Raw genomic sequence first — 23150 nt, forward strand, 5'->3', positions numbered from 1 at the left:
ACATGATAGTTATAGGTGCCATGGGTGATGTCTTTCAAGTGTGATGTTAAAGTGAGACCCCAGGTGTCCTCTCTGATGGAAATAAAAGATTCCAAAGTACTGTTTTGAAGAAGAGCCAATGCATCTTCTCAGCGTCTTGGCCAATATTTATCCCACAACCAAATTCACCGAAACAACACAGATCTGGTGGCTGTTTATCTCATTGTGTATTGGGACTTTGCTGTGTGCAAATTATCTGCTGTTTCTCCGACATTTTCATTAATGACAAGACTCCAAAAGTATTTAATTAGCTGTGATGTGCTTAGGGACATCCCAAGGCCATGGAAGGTTTTATATATATGCGTGGCCTTTCTTTCCACTAATACTGATAGCTTCCCACTTGTTTCCTGATTATGCACTGTCAAATAAGATGGTCCAAGCCCCTCACTTGCTACAATACATTGCCCAGACTCTCACTTGCTATCAAAGTTGTTTTGGACTCTCAATTACTACATTGGGCTAGCACTACTACTCCTCCATCGACTAACCACCCAATGTGCACTCCACTCTACATTTATTTATTAGCTATCAAGAGAGGCTTCATTTATTATTTGCAATCAAAATCAAAACTATCTCCAATTATGTTCTTCTTGAGTTATTTGCCCCAGAAGGTGGGTTCTACCTGTATTACCCCAACTTCCATGACAGACAAGACAAGGAGGGATGTCCAAATCCACCTCAGATGGAATAGAAATTGTTGTTGGTGCCAATCCGATCCAATGTGTTCACCCAGCCAACTGGTCCCTCAAGGAATCTGAATTAATGTAGTTAAAAACACTTGTACATGCATGTTCTAGCCTGAAGCTATGGACAGTGATGGTTCAGATTCTGCTTTTTTTGCAATCACTGACCTAGGAATCTTTCCCACTACTGGCATGTGTTGGGAGGATTTACAATTTGGTATTCAATCTGTTTGGCCTCATGATGCGTGCACCTTTTGTGGCCTTGTGTGGAATGCAGAGCTTCTCATTGAGAGACTAGGATGCTACTCATTGCACCACAAGCCCTCCTCAGTCAATCTTCATTACTTCATTGTTGCTAAGGGATCCATTTGACTATTTATTAATGAGGGCATCAATCTAATATTATTTTTTATTGGGGACACGTTTTTAGTGTAGAGTGAGTCTCCACCTATTCTTATATATATTATATTTGGTGCTATATCACATTGGGTGTTGGTTTAGCTCAGTTGGCTGGACAGTAGTTTTATGGTGCAAAGTAACACCAACAGCATGGGTTCACTTCCCATACAGCTAAGGTTACCATGAAGGATTATCTTCCTCACCCTCTCCCCCCACACAAGGTGTGATGACCTTCAGTTTACAGCACCAACATTTGCCTCTTTCTAATGAGAGAGTAGTTCGATGGTCTGGTAAGATTATGGTGACCTTATCTATATACTGTTAATTATATTATCTGTGATAATTACCTTTTATCAAACTGTATTAATTATCAATTTATCGTTTATCATTGAGGATGCTGTCTTTCTGCCCAGATTCAGTTTGAGGGTGCTTATATTTGCTATTGATTTATAATGCTATTTACAATATTGATTGTTAAAACTGCTCGTATTGATTTATTACTGTGTCTGCATTTACAATATTGAATACTATGGCTGTTGGTATTGATTATTGATTTATGACTGAGGGCGTCTACGTTTATTTTGCAGTTTCTATCAAAGAAGTCTGCATTTATTATTCATTTGATATGTGAAAGGTTATATTGTTATTTATATATTGTTGAGAGAGTCTGTATTTCTTATCTATTATCAAGGGAATGTATATTTATTATTTATTTTCAAGGGATTCTGAATTTATTAGTTGTTTATTGTTGATGGAGCTAATATTTATTGTTATTATTGAGTCAGTCAGTCAGACCATAGTCAGTCTGTATTCATTTGTATTAGCAACGGAATCTATATTGTTTATTTCTATGCAACGTAGTCTGTATTTATTACCTGCTATTACTGAAAGAGTTCGTATTTAGTACTTACTTATTATCAAGGAGGTCTGTGTTTATGATTTTGTTTGTTATTGTGGGATGCTTCACTCCCTGTATCTCAAATCTCTCCTCACAACATTAGCTTCTTATCCCTGGCATCACCCATTTGAATCAACGTTGTAAGCTCAATTTGGCTTTATTGCCCTTTCTATTATGGGGTCAGAGAGTTAGGTTCTAGGAAACACTATTGTCCACTCAGAGTTGTTGATCTTTACAAAGGGTTCTATCTACAGGAATGTCGATTATCTTTTTCATTATCATCAGGTTTGTGCGGTGCTTTATCCTTTTCTATTTTCACACTGAATCGAACCATGTTCTGGTAGTTCTTTCCCCTGCTTGTACCTCAGTTAATTAGAAACAGTAGTAGGCCATTCCGCCCTTTAAGTCTGTTCTACCATTCGATCTATATCTCAGCTCAACTTACTTGTGTCCTGTGAAATCCTTAGCCAAACTTAGCCTTGAAAGTTTCAATTCATCCAACCTTTTAGGGAGTCATTTCAATCATTGTTTACATGAGTAACCATGTCATAATTTCACTCCTGAATGTCTTATCTCTAAGTTTAATATTGCACTCCCTTGTTCTGGATTCCCTCACCAAAGGAAATGGTTTCCCAGAATATCTATCTTATTGAATGACTTTGTCATTTTAACACTGAATAAGATGATGTTCCAGGTAGGGTCTCACCAATATTCTGTACGGCATGATCTCCCCTGACAAAGTCATGCAATCCATCCTTTCTAGTTGAATAGAAACATACCAATCTAGAAAACTGACCTCAATTTGTTCAAATACAAAAGAGATATTTATCTTTATTATTAGAGAATTGAATTATTTATTTAATGGTTTGTTGGTTTTTTAAAATTAATGTATTTATTGTATAGATATTTATTGCCCAGAGAGTCCAGTATTTGTAATCTATTTCATTCTAAATGTGCCGATATTTGTTATTTATTAAAGAGAGCACCCATTATTCGCTTAATGCTGAGGGTGTATATCTATTATTTATTACTAAGGCAGTACGTATTTATTGTTTTTCTAGTACTGAGGGTGTCTGTATTTATCATGTATTACTAGCGGTGTCATATTTATTATTAATTTATTATGTATTTGTTATTGGAAATGTCTGTATTTATTTATCTGTACAATCTGTGTACATTATTTATTTCTTACTGATAGTGTTTGATGTATTATTTATGTAGGAACTCCATAGTTATTATTTATTTATTGACAATTGAAGGAATTTATATCTTTTCATTGATGAATTGTGATAAATGCTATGCAGATTTACTTGTTACTTTTTACGGAATGATTAACATTTTCTCAGTATCAGTGAACTCTATTTCTATTTATTTGTTACTTGGGTGTCTATTTGTTTTGTGTTACTGAAAATGTCTATATTTCTTGTTGAAGGATTCTGCGTGCATTGGTTATTAATTACCCAAGGTTCTGCCTGCATTCTTTATTATCATTGGGGTTTATATTTATTACTTAGTACTGGACTGTGTGTAATTACTATTTATTCATTTATTATTTATGAAGACCACATATTTATCAGAATTTCATTTATTAATCACAAAAGATAATTGTTTTCCACACATTGTTAAAACATCCATATTAATTATTTACCAATCTATTATTAACATTAGCTGTTCCATTGATTACAAGTGCCTATGTTCAATATTGATTTTATTTTGTTGAGGAAATATACATATTTACAAATCAATACCTTATAACTTAATAATTGAGTTTATCCATAAGTTTCATTGAGGCTGGCTGTACATATTATGTATGAATGAGAAAATATCTATTTATGATATGCTAATTTATTATTGAGGGTGTATATACATTATTTATGACTGAGAGTATCAATATTTGTTATTAATCCATTACTGTGGATATCTGTACTGAATTATTACTGAGGCTTCCAACATTTATTATTTATTTATAATTGAGAACATATATATATAATACTCTATATTTATTATTGGGATAGTCTGTATTTATTATTTATTCCAGAGGTTATTTGTATTTGTTTGTGATTACTAAGGGTGTTTACATCTATTATTTAATTTATACTCGTAGGGAATCAACGTTTATTATTTATTCATTACTGAGAAGGTCTATTTATCATTCAATTGTTTCCTATTTATTGCTCACAGAATTTATTATTTAGCCATCTACATTAATGCTGTCTTCATTTCTTTGGATATTTATGTCAATTAATAACTTAGCTTTCATTCAGTGTTTATTATTGGGATCAGTAAGTATTAAACAACAGAACTTGTATTTGTTACTTATTTATTACTGAGAGTGTTTATTTTTACAATGCTTAGTGTTTCCATTGATTATTTATTAATCATTGATAGGTGCTGTGATTTATTTTAATTTTTGAGGGTGTCTGCATTTATTACTGATGGTTGCGGGACCTCACATTATTAACTGCATAATAAAGTCCAGATTCAGAGTGGGGTTAGATACAGGGTGAAACGCAGATACCAGGCAAAAGTTTAATCCATTCCATTGCAGCAGAAGATATGGCCTTCCTGCCCACTTTGCAGGAGAGGCCATGCACAAGTCTCCCAGAGCAGGTAAAACTCTTGTCAGAGATGGGAAGGAGCCCAAGTAAGGAACTCAATTGCTTGCAGCAGTATGTCAATTAGGCTCATGAATGAGACATTTGGCACCAGTTATCCATGAGCCCACCGGAATATAATGATAGCTCAGGGATTAAATGAGCTTTCTCATGCCCCCAAAGGCAACACAGTAAATCCTATTGGGCTTTTTAAATATGCTGCTGTTACCTCCTTAATAATGGATTCTAGCATTGTCCCTATGATTCATTTTTCAGGAAGTTTCATGGCAGGCATCACATCTTGTCTCACACCAACTTTTCTCATGTTATCAACTGTTCCTCTTCTTATTAATTATGCAGCCTCTTTGATGTCCTTTTCAAGAAATCATGCAGCAGGAAAAGTGTAAATTCCACCTGCCAGTGTCCAAAGTCACTGGCACATAATTTAAACTCGAACTGCAATACACTTCAGACACCAGAAGCTATGGACTACTTTGCATATCGTTCTCTTAGGAAGCCAAAATGTCTTAAAAAGAGAAGCTGACACCTGCTTTCCAGATGGGGACTTGGAGGTCCTGCTGGATTGGGATGGCTGAGAGGAGGGATATCTTTACCCAGCAGGCCACCAGAGGAGGCCAGTTCACCAAACACAGCTGGTCTGAACACAGGCAGCAGCCTGGGTCAGTGCTGTCTCCAGGGCTAGACAGAATGCAAAACACTGCAGGATAAAAGTCAATGATCATCTGTACTCTCCACTAACCAAACCTACTTCAAGATAAAGCTCAGAGCCATAAATTACATCCTATGTAGATGCATAAGATGGCTACATGTCCCTGAGTGCAAAGAAACCTTGCAGGAGCATGCATGTCAAAGGTACACTTGAGCCCCATTGTGAAGTCCTGAAGGGCTAATATTGATTCTGAGATGGTCTGCAATCAGCTGTGATAAAAGGGGTGAGGCTGGTGGTCTGCTGATGGCGACTTCAGTGAATCAAGAGTGGAGGACCTGCATCTGCCAGGTAACTGCACTGACTTTCAAGTCAGAAATTATTGCTAACTTGTTCATTGGAAGAGAGGCGAAATTTGCAAACTGCACAGGAATAAGGTGAGTTTAGTATTAATGAGATGCAAATGCATTGAAATAGGGTAGTTACCGCATACAAGAAAGATGGATCTTACCACTGAAACCTTGAGGGGAAGACTAGAAAGGTTTTTCTCAATGTTGAGATTCAGATTTCTTCATTGTCAGCTTACTTCCCTACATTGCTCATCATTGCCCACATCGCTCAAGGAATGGAAAAATTCCACCCTAAATTTCTATTATGTTATGATCACTGTTGCCTACAGCCTTCTTTACTATGAGGCCATTAATTAATCCTGACAAGTTCCACATTGATAGGTCTAGAATGGCCTTCACCCTGGTTGCCATGAGAATGAATTGTTCTAAGAATCTGTCCTGAGTGCATTCCATGACCTTATGTAAAGATGATCCCTGGTGAAATGCTCAGAGCAATTCCAGCAACAGGCACCAATCCCGGTGGCACCACTGGCATTGGAGAGTTGCCAGTCTGAGATTGGCAGGCAGGATTGCTAAATCCTGAGGAAGGCTTGATGCAGGCTAGTTAAATGCCTGAGAGACCCTTAGCTTGGTCAAGCCTCCCCAAGAGAAGGTACTCAAAATTCTCATGGGTTCTCCAACCAGTGGGTGAGATCCCATCTCCCATTTTATAATTATTCCACAAAGTGAACCTCTGATACTGAGTGAAGCTCAGATACATAAGGTGGATTTTTATCCCAGCACACCCACATGCAGTGGGGAGGCTAGTCACTGGCTGGGGAGTCATTTGATTCAGTAGCTTCCTCTTTGAATCAGCCACAGCATCTCTTTAAGGTTTCCTGTTTTTGGGTTTCCCAACCCAATTTGTCAATGATGATATCTCATTGAAGTGGTCAGAATAGCTGAGTTGCCATTAATTCCTGAGGCTTCAAAGACCATTGGGAAGGTACTCACTAGTCTCTGACTCAGGTCTGGAGGCCTTACAGCGGAATCTGAGGGACTGAAGTGAAGTGCTGTTTCTCAAGGATGGGGGAAATAGGCCAGCCTCTCAAACCAAGCAGATGTGGATGGAAATGGCTGAGGCAGTGGAAAGCAGGAATGTGGATCCATTGCCTCAGGAATTCAGGAATGTCAGCAAGACAGGAGTGGTGAGTGACGTAGCTTGTAAAAATGTAACACCCACATATTCTCGATCAGGTAAATACACCCTGCAGCTCCACTTACTCCTCATATCCCCATCAGCCAATACCCTTACTCACTCTCAGCTTTGTACCTTGTTGAACAGTCACCATCCACGAGTATTGGCCTTTCCTTCTCTTGACACAATATCTTCCTCTGTATTCTTTCCTTGCTGGAGAAAAGAGTACACAACTCTGGAGGGAAGGCAGAAATCTTAAATCTCTAGTGACAGACACCTTATCGACAGTCTGCAATACATCGTAACCTCATCTGCTGCGGAGGAAGCTTAGATCCAGTAGACTGCAAGATTTAACAAAGAATACTGTGAAAGCCTGAATCTCCTCAGGCACTGGTACTCTTACTTCAAGACAGCTGCCTCTCTGCCTGTTGACCCTATGTTGGGATCTTGACTCCTCTGAGTTAGATCTCTGTATTCATTCCCTCTGTTGTGTGGAGTGGCAGGTGACTAAGGAGAAGGCAACTGCTGCTGCATTTGGTGTTGTTCCTGGTTCTGTAACAGTTACTGCTGCTTCTCCTCTAATTCCTCACAAAAGGTTGAAGTTCGAGCTGCATAAATTACTCCCAGGCTAGAGTCAAGGCGGACAACTAGGAACTGCAGATCAAAGTGTTTGAAGTCCAAGACAGGAAAGTGACTTCCAAGAATTTGATACTCACGTACCAAGCAGGAAGAGCTCATTCTCTGAAGAACTGCTGTGAGCAGGCCTGCAGCTTTCTCTATTGAATGGTGTCCTAGCCTGTCAGTTTCACTGCAGGAGCATCCCCCACTGTGCTCTCACCAGGTTGACTCTGGCGAGTTCAGGAAAGCTGTAGATGTTAAAGCCGGAACAATGGTTAGTTAGAAATTTCAACATTGAAATGACTAACACAGCAGCTCTATAATATCTCGTCCAAACCTGCTTAGGTTAAACACAGTCATGGATGTGGGGTGATCCAATCAGAAATCAGGGTTTCTAATCTAATGCTACTTTTCAGAACTATCACTACCCCTACCTCCACCTGCCCACTCACATTTAAAGCTCTTTGCCAGTTAAAGTTCTTCACAGACTCTATCTCAACAGAATGAAATGTGGGTACATACAGTGACCCTCCTCCAGTGTAAGAACTGAGAACAATTTGCTTTTATCCCAGCATTCAGCAGGAGCTGCCTATCCAGTAGCCACCTTTAGGGATTTGTTGGCCTAGACTACTGACTGGGGGCAATGACCACAAGGGCAGGGAAGAGATTGCTTAGGCAAGTTCCTAGTCAGAAGCTTTGGTCTCATTACTATGGTTTGGAATTGACTCGGTGAGGCATGGGATTATTATGAAACAAGATATGACACCGAGCCACATAGTAAAATATTAGGGGATATTTCAGAACTTGACAGAAAGCTTGGTCAGATTGGTAAATTTTAAGAAACATCATAAAGGTGGAGAGGCAGGTAGAGAGGTAGGTAAGTCTAGGGAGGGAATTTGGGCCTCAGCAGCAATCAATCCATCAAATCGATAGTTACTAAGACCCCTATTAGACAACGTTATCGAAAATTCTTTACAAATGGAGTTGAAATGTGTGGTATTGGCGCTTTTAAGGGAAACTAGCCAACCATCTGAGGAAGAAAGAAACACATAGTTACAAAGGTAGATTGAGATGAGGAAAGATAGAACAACATTGCACTAGAGACTACACCGATTGGGCTGTAAGGCCTGTTCTTGTCCTTTACATCCAGTGGGAAGCACTAGAGCAGAAGGCTTAACCACTAAAGGCAGAGTAAATAAATTGGGGATGCTCAAGAGGCTGGACTTAGTGGAGGACAGATATCCTGAAGGACCGAGGGGCTGAGAAAGAATACAGAGAAAACAAGACTATAGCAGGATTTGAAATGATGAGAATTTTAAAATCAAGGTGTTGCTGAGGGCAGCGAGCATGTAAATTATGGTTGAATGTGATGGCAGGGGAACAATTGTTAGGATCCAATTTACTCCCATCCTGTATCTCCTACCCCACCCCACCCAGTATCCCTCACCTCCTGCCTCTCCCTTCCACTCCTTGCATCCCCTCTCCTTGCTTTCCCGTCACTCTGCCGCTTTACAATAGGATTTAAATTTATTCTGAGCACTTACGGCGCCCAGAAGAGCAGAAAATAAGATCAATTGTACGAGGGGAGGTAGAATACATATTCAACCTTAGCACACATGCAAATGGAGAAAAATAGGCCTCTGTCTATTTTCGATATTTACTCCCCTCCGTACAAAAAAACATCTGTTCTAAAGGCAACCTGTTAGCTCCATTCAGGTCATCTTTCACAGTGTGGTAATTCCTTTAATAATAAACAGTCATCTCTGCATGCAGATAAACAGAGTAGACAGTTTCAATATTTTAACATGTGATAACATTTCTAGGATGCAGGGGGCAATTTCCATATTACTGCAGGCTTTTTTTTAAACTCGAAGCAGATTGATTTTTATGACACTCATTCTTTCTGCGTTCTGACAAAGTGGAGGAAAGGTACAATTCCTTGCAGTGATAGCAGTGAATCATGTCGGATGCTCTTTGTAATAAAGTATTTGTGTGTGTGTGTGTGTGTGTGTGTGTATGTGTGTGTGTGTGTGTGTGTGAGTGTGTGACTGAGCGTGATTGGAGCTGATGCCTGTGACAGTATTTTACTCACCCGAGCGCTGTCTCTTCCCTTCTCCTCGCTTTGTGCAGTGAAAGGGGAAGGACACTCGTTTCCTCTATGATTCAGGAACTGTAACAGCACTCAATAGAAACAAGATAGCACAGCTTTAGCCTCATTACTGAATTCCTTTCTCCTGTGAGTTCTAGATACTCTTCACTCAATTAAATCCTGTTAACTGCGAGGATGATGTGAAATGTTTGGAAATCTCTTCTGTTTTGCTCTATTTTTTTCATTGCCATTGAGTGGCTCTTTGTTACAGGAACTGCTGGAGAGACTCACCAGGTCTGGTAGCATCTGTGGAGAGAGAAACAAGAGTTTAACATTTCGAGCCCAGTGACCCTTCTTCAGAACTGGGTCCCTGCTTCTGCTTGCTTTTGGGGTGACGGCAGCATGATCTTGGGGAGGTGAAATTGGTCTTGTCCCAGCATTGACTGCTTCAAGAAAATAAAATGGAGGTGTGGTACTGGCCAAATATCAGTTCCATCCCCTTTACATTTTCAGCCTCCCATCCCTCAATGAGATTACTCCCTCCCAACCCATCCGCTGTTCCACTCCAGGAGGATGAGACCTTTCATTGGGGTCATACTGAGACTACCAAGTCTAACTGAATGTACACTGGATGTCTCCTCACTTGGTCAAAAGCCTCAATCCATCAAACAAACATGTTTTATCCAGGTTTCCAACATTCTTACCAGCAGGGGAGCTGAAGGCCTGATGGATTTGTCCATAGACAATTGATCCAGAGATCTCTCTGGGGACTTAAGACATGGCAGATAGTGGAATTTGAATTCAATTTTGTTTACAAATGTCTGGAGTTAAGAGCCTAATGATGACCACGAAACCATTGTGATTGTCAAGAAAAGCCATGTGATTCATTAATAACACAGTGTGGAGCTGGAGGAACACAGCAGGCCAGGCAGCATCAGAGGAACAGGAAAGCTGACATTTCGGGTCGGGACCCTTCTTCAGAAATTTCTTAAGAAGTGTCTGAACCAGGGTCCCGACCCGAAATGTCATCTTTCCTGTTCCTTTGATGTTGTGTTCCTCCAGCTCCACACTTTGTTATCTCTGACTCCAGCATCTGCTGTTCTTACTATCTCTGTGATTCACTGGTGTCATTTAAAAAAGGAAATGCTGTTGTACAAGTGACTCCAACACCACAATATGATTGACTCTCAATTGCCCTCTGCCTAATCAGGGATGGGTAATAAATGCTGGCCTAGCTAGGGATGCCTACATCCTGTGAATTACTTTAAAAAATAAATACATTACTCAAAGATAGCAAAAGTGTTGCTTGCTGTCATGCCTGGAAATTAGTCTTTAATTCCTGGAGATTCCAGTATGACCCCAGAAGGTTGGCAACCTGCACAAAAGTTCGACTGAAACCAGTTGTTCTCACGTACTTTGCCCAAACAGCCATGGCTGAACCTCAATGGTGAGTCTGGCAAGGCACTCAATGTAGAACATAGAACATAGAACAGTACAGCACAGTACAGGCCCTTTGGCCCTTTGGATGTTGTGCCGACCTATTATCCTACTTAGATCAATCTACCTGCATACCCTACATTTTACAATCCTCCATGTGCCTATCCAAGAGTCACTTAAAAGTCTCTAAAGTATCTGACTCCACTACCATTGCCGGCAGCGCATTCCACATGCCCACCACTCTCTGTGTGAAGAACCTACCTCTGACATCTCCCCAATACATTCCTCCAATCATCTTAAAATTATGTCCCCTTGTAATAGTCATTTCCGCCCTGGGGAAAATGTCTCTGACGATCCACTCTATCTATGCCTCTCATCATCTTGTACACCTCTATCAAGTCTCCTCTCATCCTTCTTCACTCCAATGAAAAAAGCCCTAGCTCCCTCAACCTTTCCTCATAAGACCTGCCCTCCAGTCCAGGCAGCATCCTGGTAAATCTCCTCTGCACCCTCTCTAAAGCTTCCACATCTTTCTTATAATGAGGTGACCAGAACTGAACACGATATAGTACTGGCAGAACATTACAATTAAGGCTCATTTTATTTTAATCAACTATCCATACAGTGGTTGGTAACTTTGGGTGAGGGTGTATCGCTGGATGAGAACCAGGGATGAGAATCATGCTGATTTTCCAAGGATCCAACATCATTTCTTAGGCCAATTGGATCAATCCCAACATCCTCTGGCTTGTGTCAAGGAGTCTTTGACATTCACTAGAGAGGACAAATAGGACCTCGGTTTAGCATCATCTGAAATAAAAACTCAGATAGTGTGGCACTCTTTCAGTTCTGCAATGGCTGAGCACTGGATTTTGTGCTGAAGCCTCTGCAGTAGGACTTGGACTCGTGACGTTTCTCACTCAGAACAAGAGAGTGCTACCTGTTACCCCATGGCCAATGACAATATTTGAACAAAGTGAACGAATAAATCCACATCAGAAAGAGATGGAGCTCTACATGAAGTATTTCTGGTGGAGAACAGAAGATAATTAAGTGGCAGAAGTGATATTAACATGAGACAATAGGAAGTGTAATGAGAGAGATCAAAAGAAATTAAAGACATTTACAAGACACAGAGATAAAGGTTGGTAATCACTGAGGATATAGGAGCTGAGGCAGAAAGAAATGGAATGACAGAAAACTGGAAAAGCCGAGGAGGAGAGAAAAGAAACCACTTAGGTACTAAGGGTGTTAATTATAGCTTCCATTTTCTGCTCAGCAGGAAGGCCTCGCAATGTGGAATGGATTTACTGACATTTCTTTGAGGCGGGAATGGTATGAGAGGAAATCTGTTGGTGCTTGGGATAGAGTCTTCTATTGAAAACTGTACTGACGGGGTATCCTGGAACAAGAAAATATAGGAGAAACAGGGAAGAGAATATGGGGAAATTCGAGAATAAAGGAGAAAGCAAGGATCTGACAAGAAAAAGCAGAGATCCCAGAATCCCAGGGGGAAAAGTGAAAAGAGAATGAAAAATCCATATTGCAGGGGACAAAAGAAAGATAAAACAAGAGAACAGAGAAAAAGAAAGTGGGAAAAACATGGAAAAAGTAAGTCAGTGAAGTGAAGAATACATTGAAGCTACTTAGAATCTCCCTCTGCAGCCAATGTGAAAGGAGCAATATCAGACACTTTGAAGTATGTTCTGTAATTCAGCAAAAGGCAACACCTTGGACAAATTGCTCCTGACTGAAGATTTCACACCCTAGGGATTGGTCTGAGGTTGGAGGTTCCACCCAAAGCTCTGTGTTAAGTTGGAGCTCCTATTAATTTGATTTGGGGCAGCTTAGTTCAGGGTTAAGTTTTGCTGCTGGAATCATTAACTGGAGCACAGGCTCTGTGGAGAGCAGCACTGCGCAATATAAGGCCTGTGGGCCCAATCCGACCCTGCCTGATCATTTCATCCAGACCGTGATATTCACTTTTTAATTATCAAGATATGAAAATCTTTCAATTTTTTTTATCACTTTTAATTTTTTCCCATTGAGGTTGCATGGCATTAAAAGTAAAATTCTCATTAAAAAGAATGAAATTAATCTTGTTTCATACAAGGCCCGATATGAGATTATCCTTAATACAGTATTATGCGGACAATATTTTAATAAATTAATGCAAGACCAAAAAAAGAAAGTTGTATCTGGATGGTATTTGGGAGTTTGCCTTTTTACTTGTGCTTTTCGTTTCAGGGTACCAAAAAGAATGAGGTCACAGACACTCTGAAACAATGCAGTTGGTCATAAGCAGAGGATGTTGGTAGCTGTGGCCGTGCTGAATCTTAATAACTTGCCTTTTTTCACAAACGAATCCCCTTGTAGAGGTGTATTTTTTGAGTGTTTCTGGAGTGGAAACATTGGAATAGAAATCAGTTCAGTTTCGAATTTGCTGTCCTGACAAGTTATTTGCAATAACAGCATACATTTAAGAAGATGCCACCACCACCTCCCCCCTCACACTCCCCCACACTGGGTGCTCCTCCTGTTTTATCTCTAGCCTCGGCTGCTAACTACTTTGCCTTGGTATTCCCAGACCAGATTCAGTCCTGACGGTAATTTAGTAACATGCTCTTAAACGCATGAAACCTCACCATTTGCTCCATCCATCTGCTTTCACCCTATGGCCCTTAATACTGGAACAAATGTCTATTGAGTACAGTCTTTACACAGTTGTAGAGGTTTACAGCATGAAACAGGCCCTTTGGCCCAACATGTCCATGCTGCCCAGTTTTCACAATTAACCTAGTCCCATTTGCCTGCATTTAGTCCATATCCCTCCATACCTATCCCATCTCTGTACCTGTCTAAATGTTTCTTAAACGACAAAATTGTACCTGCCTCCACCGCTACCTCTGGCAGCCTGTTCCACCCTCTGGGTGAAAAGATTGCCTCTCTGGACCCTTTTGTATCTCTCCCCACTCACCTTAAACCTATGCCCTCTAATTTTAGACTCTCCTACCATGGGGAAAAGCTATTGATTATCTACCTTATCTTTGCCTCATGATTTTAAAGACGTCTATAAGATCACCCCTCAGTCTCCTATGCTCCAGGAGAGCCTATCCAACCTGTCCTTAAAACTCAAACCTTCTAGTCCAGGTAGCATCCTAGTAAATTTTTTTAGCACTCTTCGTAGTTTAATAATATCCTTTCTATAGTCAGGCAATCAGTCTTTAATTGGCCCTGAACATCCATGGCCTCTTGAAAAACATAATTGAAGTTTTCATTCACCTTCATGTGAAAAATTGATTGCTGAATTCCCTCCTGAACTGCTGGGTTCTAATTTAACTTTTTAGATTCCCCTCAACAGAAGGAAATATCTGCTCTCTGTTGACCAAAATGGCCCATTCAACAAATTATCTTAAACACCTCCATTAAATCACTTCAATCTGACCTCATCATTGACCATTGTACATCATCATCATAGAATCCCTACAGTGTGGAAACAGGCCCTTTGGCCCTACAAGTCCACACTGTTCCTCAGAGCATCCCACCCAGACCCATTCCCATAATACCCACCTAATCGACACATCCCTGAACACTACAGGCAATTTCCCATGGTCAATTCACCTAGCCTGCACATCTTTAGACTGTGGGAGGAAACCAGAACGCCCAGAGAAAACCCATGCAGACACAGGGAGAAGTGCAAATTCCAAACAGACAGTTGCCTGAGGGTAGAATTGAACCCAGGTCCCCGGCGCTGTGAGGCCGCAGTGCTAACCACTGAGCCACCGTGGCACCCATCTTTGTTTGACAGTCTGGTAAATTTGTGCTGCTGTGTGACCAAGACCCGTGAATCTTTCCTGAGATGTGCTGACTTGAACAGTACTCCAGCTGAGATCTGACAGAAGCTTAAATCAAGGCTGCGTAAACATTCACAACTTTGTTAGAAAGTCCGCAAAATCCTCAGAGAAGTGGCAGCTACTGCAGGTGATCAGATCCAACCTGCGCAGAGTTTCATTCTCAATGACTTCAGCCATGCTGGAGCACCCTAACCCTTTAGATATCTCATTGAAGACAAATCTCCAGCAAACCCAGGAGAAAGAAATCAGACTATTAAAATAAAATTTATTAAAATTTTCTATGAGGATTTTTATACAATAGTTATTACAATATTGCAGGTAGTGAAAGTTAAGAGTCTCGCAGTTGCTCAGACTAAAATGAAACAAAGAATGATGGATGCTAAAGATTTACCAGGATGTTGCCAGCAATGGAGGGTTTGAGTTATAAAAATAGGTTGTATAGGCTGGGACTTCTTTCGCTGAAGCTTGAAGGTAGAGGGGTGACTTTATAGAGGTTTGTAAAATCATGAGGGGCATAGATAAGGTGAATAGTAAGAGTTTTTTTTCCCTAGGGTGGGAGAGTTCAAAACTAGGGGGCATATTTTTAAGGTGAGAGGGGAAAGTTTTAAAAAGGACATGAAGGACAACATTTTTTTTTACACAGAGAGTGGTTCGTGATTGGAATGAACTGCCAGTGGAAGTGCTGGATGCAGGTACAGTTACAACTCTTAAAAGACATTTGGATAAGTACATGAATAGGAAGGGTTTGGAGGGATATGGTCCAAATGCAGGCAGTTGGGACTAGTTTAGTTTGGGACATGGTCTGCATGGACTAGTTGGACCGAAGGGTCTGATTCCATGCTGTATGACTCTCTGACTCTATCTGAAGCAAAAACAGACATTGGTGTGCCATAAGAATGGACGTGCTGGGCAGGGGGTGGTTAGCAGTTGTAAATCATTTGGTAAAACAGGCAAACATAGAAAATAAGAACAGAAGTAGGCCATTTAGCCCTTCAAGCATACTCTGCCATTCATTCTGACCTTGGCTGATCGTCTAACTCAGCACCCAGTTCCTGCTTTCTCCCCATAATCTTTGATCCCCTTATCCCTGAGAACAATACCAACTCCATCTTGAAAGCCTTCAGGAATTTGCCCCAAGCAGATCCCGTCTACACCCTGAATGCCTCAGTCTTCAGCAATATCACCCTTTCCAGCTCAGTATTTATGACACCAAATTTGGCAGTGCAGTTCGTCTTTCTAATACTGTGGGTTACAGAAATCCTGAACATGTTCAATTCAGGTATAAGTAGGCCTCGGTTGAATCTGAAGCCTAGATCTTTTCTAGTCATGTGCCTTCTGCTTCTGAGCATATTTAGAGCGTTGCCTTGTTACATGGTGAAGAAATGAGTAAAAATGCCATGATGAAACAGGATAGGTGAAATAAAATTGTGCATAATTTTTAAAATATTTGTACAAGGTGTGAACTTGACAAGACATAATAAACCAATCAGCTAAGTAGCTACTTTCCATTAGAATCTCTGTAAGCAGGATGATGAACTCAGGTTGCAGAAAAAATATGCTGGGCAATAAAATTATATGTGTTCTGTACACATTTTCAAACACTACGAAAACATGCTAATATGTTTTAAATCTAATTACGTCTGTACTGAAATTGAAGTCTTGGCCAGTATGCTCTGAAGAAGGAGCTGTTTTAATGTGACACAATGCTTATTGGTGACTTTTTTAGATTTCACCATTACACGACTCTCAACAGAATTAGAATCCCTACAATGTGGAAGGAGGCCAATCAACCCATCCGTCCTGCACTGACACTCTGAACAGCATCCTACCTGACCCCTAACCAGTCTCTGTAACCCCGTATTAACCATGGCGAACCCACCTAGCCTGCATACTTTAGCATGACCAATCCATCTAACGTACACATCTTTGGACTGTGGAAGAAAACCAGAGCATCTGGTGGAAACCCACACAAACACAGGGAATAAGTGAAAACTCCACACAGACACCCATGGCTGGAATTGAACACAGGTCCCTGCTGCTGTAAGGTAACAGTGCTAACCACTGAGCCACTGTGCCACCTGTGTTCTACCAAACAACACCTACATTTCAAGCAGTTGACATTGATCGAAGGAGATATTTGAATTTTTGTAGTAAGCCATTCAAATCTAATATTCCTGGACACTTACATTCTATTGGTCCTGATAATTAGGGTGCCAGAAGAATGGACTTGTTGGGAAGGAGTGGAATTGGGTGGTTTGAGGTTGAACTGCTCGACTGAACTGGTCAAGGTAGGTTATTGAAACTGGACAATTGAAGGCATGGTTGAGTAGTGCGAGAGATGGCAGACCAGGTCCAACGAAGTCCAAGATCCTCCTGTTGTGCAGATCGTAGAATCCCTACGTGCAGAAGCAGGCCATGTGGCCCATCAAGTCTGCACCGAACCTCTGAAAAGCATTCCAACCTTGACCCACCCCCTGCCCTATCCCCATAATCCTGCATTTCCCGTGGCCAAACCACGTAAGCTGCACATCCCTGTATTGTGGGAGGAAACCAGAGCACCCAAAGGAAACCCATGCAGGCACAGGGAGAATGGGCAAACTCCACACAGACAGTCACCCAAGGGTAGAATCAAACCCGGGTCCCTGGCGCTGCAAGACAGCGGTACTAACTACTGAGCCACCGTGCCACCCAAATATCTGTAGAGGTTTAGCAAAACACAGCATGGAGTCATTGACAGGATAATTGTAACAGTCCCCAAAACGGATAGCCTTGTACGAGATCCCAGCCTAAGAAAATCTGATCAAGGAATGTTCTAAACCATCCTTCTCTCTCTCTTTCTCTACATTGTCCAAGAAGACAGAAGAGTTACATTTCTATCATGTATATTACATGCGCTTACGTACAGCCACTGTTTGAATGTAGGAAACACAGCAACAAATTTGTGTACAGCAAGAGTCCACAAGCAGCAACATAATACTTGAGAAAATGATTCATATTAGCGATGCAGGTTGTGGAATAAATATTGGGTCAGGACATTGGAGAAAACTCAAGTGGTCTCCTTCAAAATTAGGGCCAGAGCAGCTATTTTTACCCAGTTGGAAAGGCAGAGGCCTTCGCAATGGCATAATGATATTATCGCTGGATCATTATTCCAGAAATCCGGGTAATTTTCTGGGGACCTGGTTTCAAACCCTGCCATGGCAGATGGTGGAATTTGAATTCAATAAAAGAAATCTGGAATTAAGAGGCTAATGATGACCATGAATTGATTGTCAATTGTCGGAAAAACCCATCTGGTTCACTGATGTCCTTTAGGGAAGGAAAATGCCATCCATACCTGGTCTGGTCTACATGTGACTTCAGACCCACCGCAATGTGGTTGACTCATAACTGCCCTCTGGGCAATTAGGGATGGGCAATAAATGCTGGCCTAGCCAGCAACACCCTCATCCCGTGAATGAATACAAAAAAAGATAGGGCCTCAAGATGCATCTTATCAGACCGATAGCAGTTCCTCACTGACACTAACTGAGGGTGTCAATGCAGATTTTATTCTCAACCAAACAGAAAGGCACTTGAACCCGCCATCTTCTATGCCAGAGGGAAACCTACTCAGGCGAGTGAAGTTCCTCAAGCACTTTCCTATCCCCCACCCTAACCTATGCGATAGTTCACCAGAAACCATCGTCCTCCCCCAAATGACTACTTTACCACCACAATGAATGGGAAAAGTCTGCAGACACTCTAAGAAAATTAGTCAGTTTTAAGCATAGAAAGATGAGAACAGGAATGGACCATTCATCCCTTACCCTTGTTTCACCATTCAACTAGATCAGAGCAGATCTATATCCTAAATCCAGCCTTAGTTCTGTAATACTTAACACCCTTCTTACCTAATAAAGAACTGATAACCTCCAATGTTAACTTCTGAGTTGACTTCACAAAGCTCATTTCAGCTTTAGTTCCCAATTCCCACCATCCTCTGTTTGAAGAAGTCTTCCTGACATCACCTTTGTAAAACCAAGATCTAATTCTAAGGCTGACCTTGTTTTTCTGAACACCAGGGTTTCCCGATTTCTATCCTATCAGAAAGTCTCCTCGTCTTAATCAGCTCGATCAACTGGGCTCACGTGAATGTAAACCCGCCTTCATACATCATGGCCTTGTAATTTTGAATCCCTTAGTAAGCTGTTGTTTCCAGGTAGAGACTAGTCCACAGTACAAAGCTGGTGTCTAACTCACCATAAACTGTGCTGATTATCAGTCTCACCATGAAAGGAACTGAGCTTATATGGTGTGGGGATATGGAAGGGCCAACCTGAAGCAGGGTTTAAGAGACAGCATTGGGTTGGTGACAAGGCAGCTTTAAGGCAGGAAAAGAAGTCTTGGATATGTAAACATTTTCAAGTCCTTAATTCCACCTTTAGCTACTCTGTACCTGTATCTAATGCTGAAGGCTTCATCTATACCTTTATTTTCCCCAGACCTGACTACATTAGTTGTCATGCTGACCTCTACCTTCATAAACTTTGGGGTAATCCAAAATTCTAATCCTATTATCCAAACTGGCACAAAGTCATATTTACCACTGTGTCCATTGACCTAGTCTGGGTCCTGCTCCTGGGCTGTTTTACTAAGCATCTTATTGCTGCTCACTTGCTTGGTACTACAGTGCAAATTGGACCATGTGGTCCTTTCCAACCACCTTCACCCTGATCAGCATAATAGCAGACATGCAAATAACAGGAATTAGTTTAAAAACCGAAACAACTGCCAATGCTAGAAATCAAAAACAAAACCAGAACTTGCTGGGAAAACTCAGCAGGTCTGGCAGCACCTGTGGAGAGAAATCAGAGTTAACGTTTCAGGTCCAGTGACCCTGTTCTGAGGAAGTGTCACTGGACCCGGAAGTTAACTCTGATTTCTCTCCATAGATGCTGCCAGACCTGCTGAGCTTTTCCAGCAATTCCTGGCTTTGTGTAGAGGAGATAGTAGGAACTGGAGATGCTGGAGAATCTGAGATAACAAGGTGTAGAGCTTTCTTCAGAAATTTTTCTGAAGAAGGGTCTAGGCCCGAAACATCAGCTTTCCTGCTCCTCTGATGCTGCTTGGCCTGTTGTGTTCATCCAGCTCTACACCTTGTTATCTCTTTGTGCAGAGGAATTAGTTTTCGTCATTTGCTCCAACGAAAAGTTATGGTCACTTAGAAAGAGGCACAGAACTGCAACATGTTCAGGGAAGAGTTAGAGGCAGAAGAAGAGGTAGAGGGAGAATTGGAGGGAGAGGTAGAAAGGGAAGGAGAGGGAGAGGTAGAGAGAGAAGGCGAGATAGAGGGAAAATTAGAGGGAAAGGTAGAAATTGAAGGAAAGTTAGAGGGAGAGGTAGAAGGAGAGGTAGTGAGAGAAGTAATGGTAGGGAGAGAAGAAGAGACGAGGGAGAAGTAAAGGGGGAGAAAGAGCAAGAAGAGAAATAGAGGGAAGATTAAAAGGAGAGGTAGAGAGAGTTATCTGTGTGATTGTGGTTGGTAGTATGTTATGAGTAGCTTTATGAATTCGGTGTTAATAAAAAAAAAGTCAAAGTGTTAGAATAAAAAATGGAAACTCACAATTTGCCCTTATCTTTATTTCCGATCAGAAAGCATTCTGAAAAGCCATCAGTCTGCAAGTCTCTGCAATTACTGGAGTCGTGTCTAATCAGCAACTTGCCTGCCTTTTTTAATATAATTTCTCACTTTCTCCCTTTTTCATTCTTCCTGTCCTCGAGGTATCCCCTGGCATGTATCAAGGTCCAGCCTCAACCTCCAAGACTGCAGATAATGAGTGTTGGGGGAGCTGTTTGACTGGAGATTTTATCACAGCAGAACCCTGAATCTTCCCTGTCCACTGTCTGGTACAGATCATTTCGGGGACATGTTGTTTTGTTGCCTCCCTCACTCCTTCCCTTATCCAGGGAACACTGAGATCAAAGGTGAACCTCCACCCCCATCACCCTTCACTGCTACCTCTGTTTTGATCAGTTAAATCAGTGTAGTCCAGGGAACCTAACCTAGATTTTCATGATGGCACTCCAGTATGTGTTCTAGAGCTGACTCACTCCTGCCCAGCTTGGTTGCATGTGTTCTGTTTCAGATTTTGAATTAAATGGTTGGGAGGCTTTGATATAGTCCCTTCTCCTTCACTACCAATCAGCCAGAATATGTCTCGGAACTCCATATATTGAGCATATTAGTGTTGGTATATCGGAGTGCTAAGTGTTATTGTAAGTAATTCGTTGTGTCTGATAGCTGGCGCATGTTTAGAGGATATCTGGAGTGTGTGACTGACTCTCAGAAGGAAAATGTTAATGGATTCAGACTCGACATCTTCCAGGCTATTAGAGACTTGTACCATCTCATCATGCTGTGTTATAGGAAATGGAGAGCATTTACTGTGTCCAGATAATCTTATACAGCGACGGCAGTGTTTTCACTAGCCCTGTCTGTCTGCTGACTTTGTTATTTAAAAAGCAGGCAAAAAAAATATAAGCAGGCAGGTTGGTGCTGAAAGACTGAAAGCCTAAGGACAGGAAAAGTTAGAGATATTTATTTGACAGGGTCAAGGTTGCTGCTTTCTTTTCCCTTCCCCAGGTCCCCTAGGTGTTAGACTGTGAGACATTTAATCGAGGGAGTAGCGATTTCATATCTATAAGAAAAATCAAATAATGCAGGATGATTTACTCCCCCTAGCAACCAGGGAGCTTACCCTTAGCAACCAGCACTGCCTCGGGCTGTGGTGTAATCAGCTTGAAAATATTTCAATTATTGTGTTGATTTTAGTGGATTTGAGAAGCAGTTGGTGAGCACAGAGGCATACTGGGCCTGCGACCTACAATGGAAGATATTGATTTAAACAGGTGTCAGGAAGGAAAAGTGGAGTAAATTTAAATGGAATAGGATAGCAGCATCATTGAGTGGGGTTTGCTCTGGGTGTGACATTTGGCACAATGCTGAATGAATGAAGCTCAACTGAACTAGAAATTTCACCTTGAAATCATCCACCGGCCAATCAAGCAAAAGACATTCCTGGTGTTTTTCAATGCAATCTTCATTTGCCGCAAAGAGGTGCTCAAGTAGAAAAAAATCTTTGTCGACAGTGATGAGTTTGGATGGTCCTCGCCATGGAAGCTATAAGAGAAGGTCAAGGTGCTGCTGGTCATTCAGCAGATAAGATAAACTTCAGCACTGATTATCTTTCTCCCTGGTGTGTGCAGCAGTTTATGTCACTGCATGTATGTGTTGCCATGTGTATTTCCACATATATACCCATTGGAATACATAGAATTACAGAAATAGAAATCAAACATTTACAGCAGAGAAGAAGGCTATTCGGCCCATCATGTACCCAGTGGTTGACAAGGAGCTATCCTGCCTAAGCGCATCCCCCAGCTCTTGTTCCTACAAATGTGTTGTAAGTCAGGGCACTTAGTGAGTCTCCAAGAACACTTTTTATGTGTCACTAGTGTTTCTGCTCCTTACCACCCTTTCAAGTTGTGAGCTCCAAAGCTTCTGAGTGAAAAGATTTCGCCTCAAATCCTCTCCCACCTCTTCCTCTTAAATCATTTTCTTACATAGAACTTTTAGGCACAGAATCAGACCATTCAGCCCAACTGGTCCATGTTCCCCATGACTTTCCACCCACCTCAGCTAATCCTATCAATATACCCTTCTACCCCTATCTTCTTCATGTGGTTATCTAGTTTCCCCAAAGATGCAGCAACGTGATTTACCTCAACCACTCCATACAATATCAGATAAAAACCAAAAGAACTGCAGATGTTGTAAATCAGGAACAAAAACAAAGTTGTTGAAAAAGCTCAGCAGGTCTGGCAGCATCTGTGAAGGAGAAAACAGAGTTAACGTTTCGTGTCCAGTAACCCTTCCTCAGAACCGATGGTGCCTGGGAAAACATCAGTTTATATGCAGAAAATAGGGAGGTGGGTGGGGTAGGGAATAAACAATATGATAGGGCCCAAAGAGAGAGAAAGACAGCTGGACAGACAAAGGAGTTGCTAATGATCAGGCTGGGAGGGTGAAGAGTTGTTAATGGGGAATGTTACTGACTAACAACAGGGGGTGTGTAATAGCATGCTGTGTGGTAACAAGGCCTGGTGTGTGGGGTAGGGGGTCTGGGACATGGGAGAGGTTAGGCCCTAAAATTATTGAACTCAATATTGAGTCCAGAGGGCTGTAGGGTCCCCAAGCGGAAAATGAGGTGTTGTTCCTCTAGTTTGCGTTGGGGTTCACGGGAACACTGCAGCAAGCCAGAGACAGAGATGTTGGCCAGGGAGCAGGGTGGTGCGTTGAAGTG

Source organism: Rhincodon typus, chromosome 21, assembly GCF_021869965.1.
Source record: "Rhincodon typus isolate 14 chromosome 21, sRhiTyp1.1, whole genome shotgun sequence".
Taxonomy (NCBI): domain Eukaryota; kingdom Metazoa; phylum Chordata; class Chondrichthyes; order Orectolobiformes; family Rhincodontidae; genus Rhincodon; species Rhincodon typus.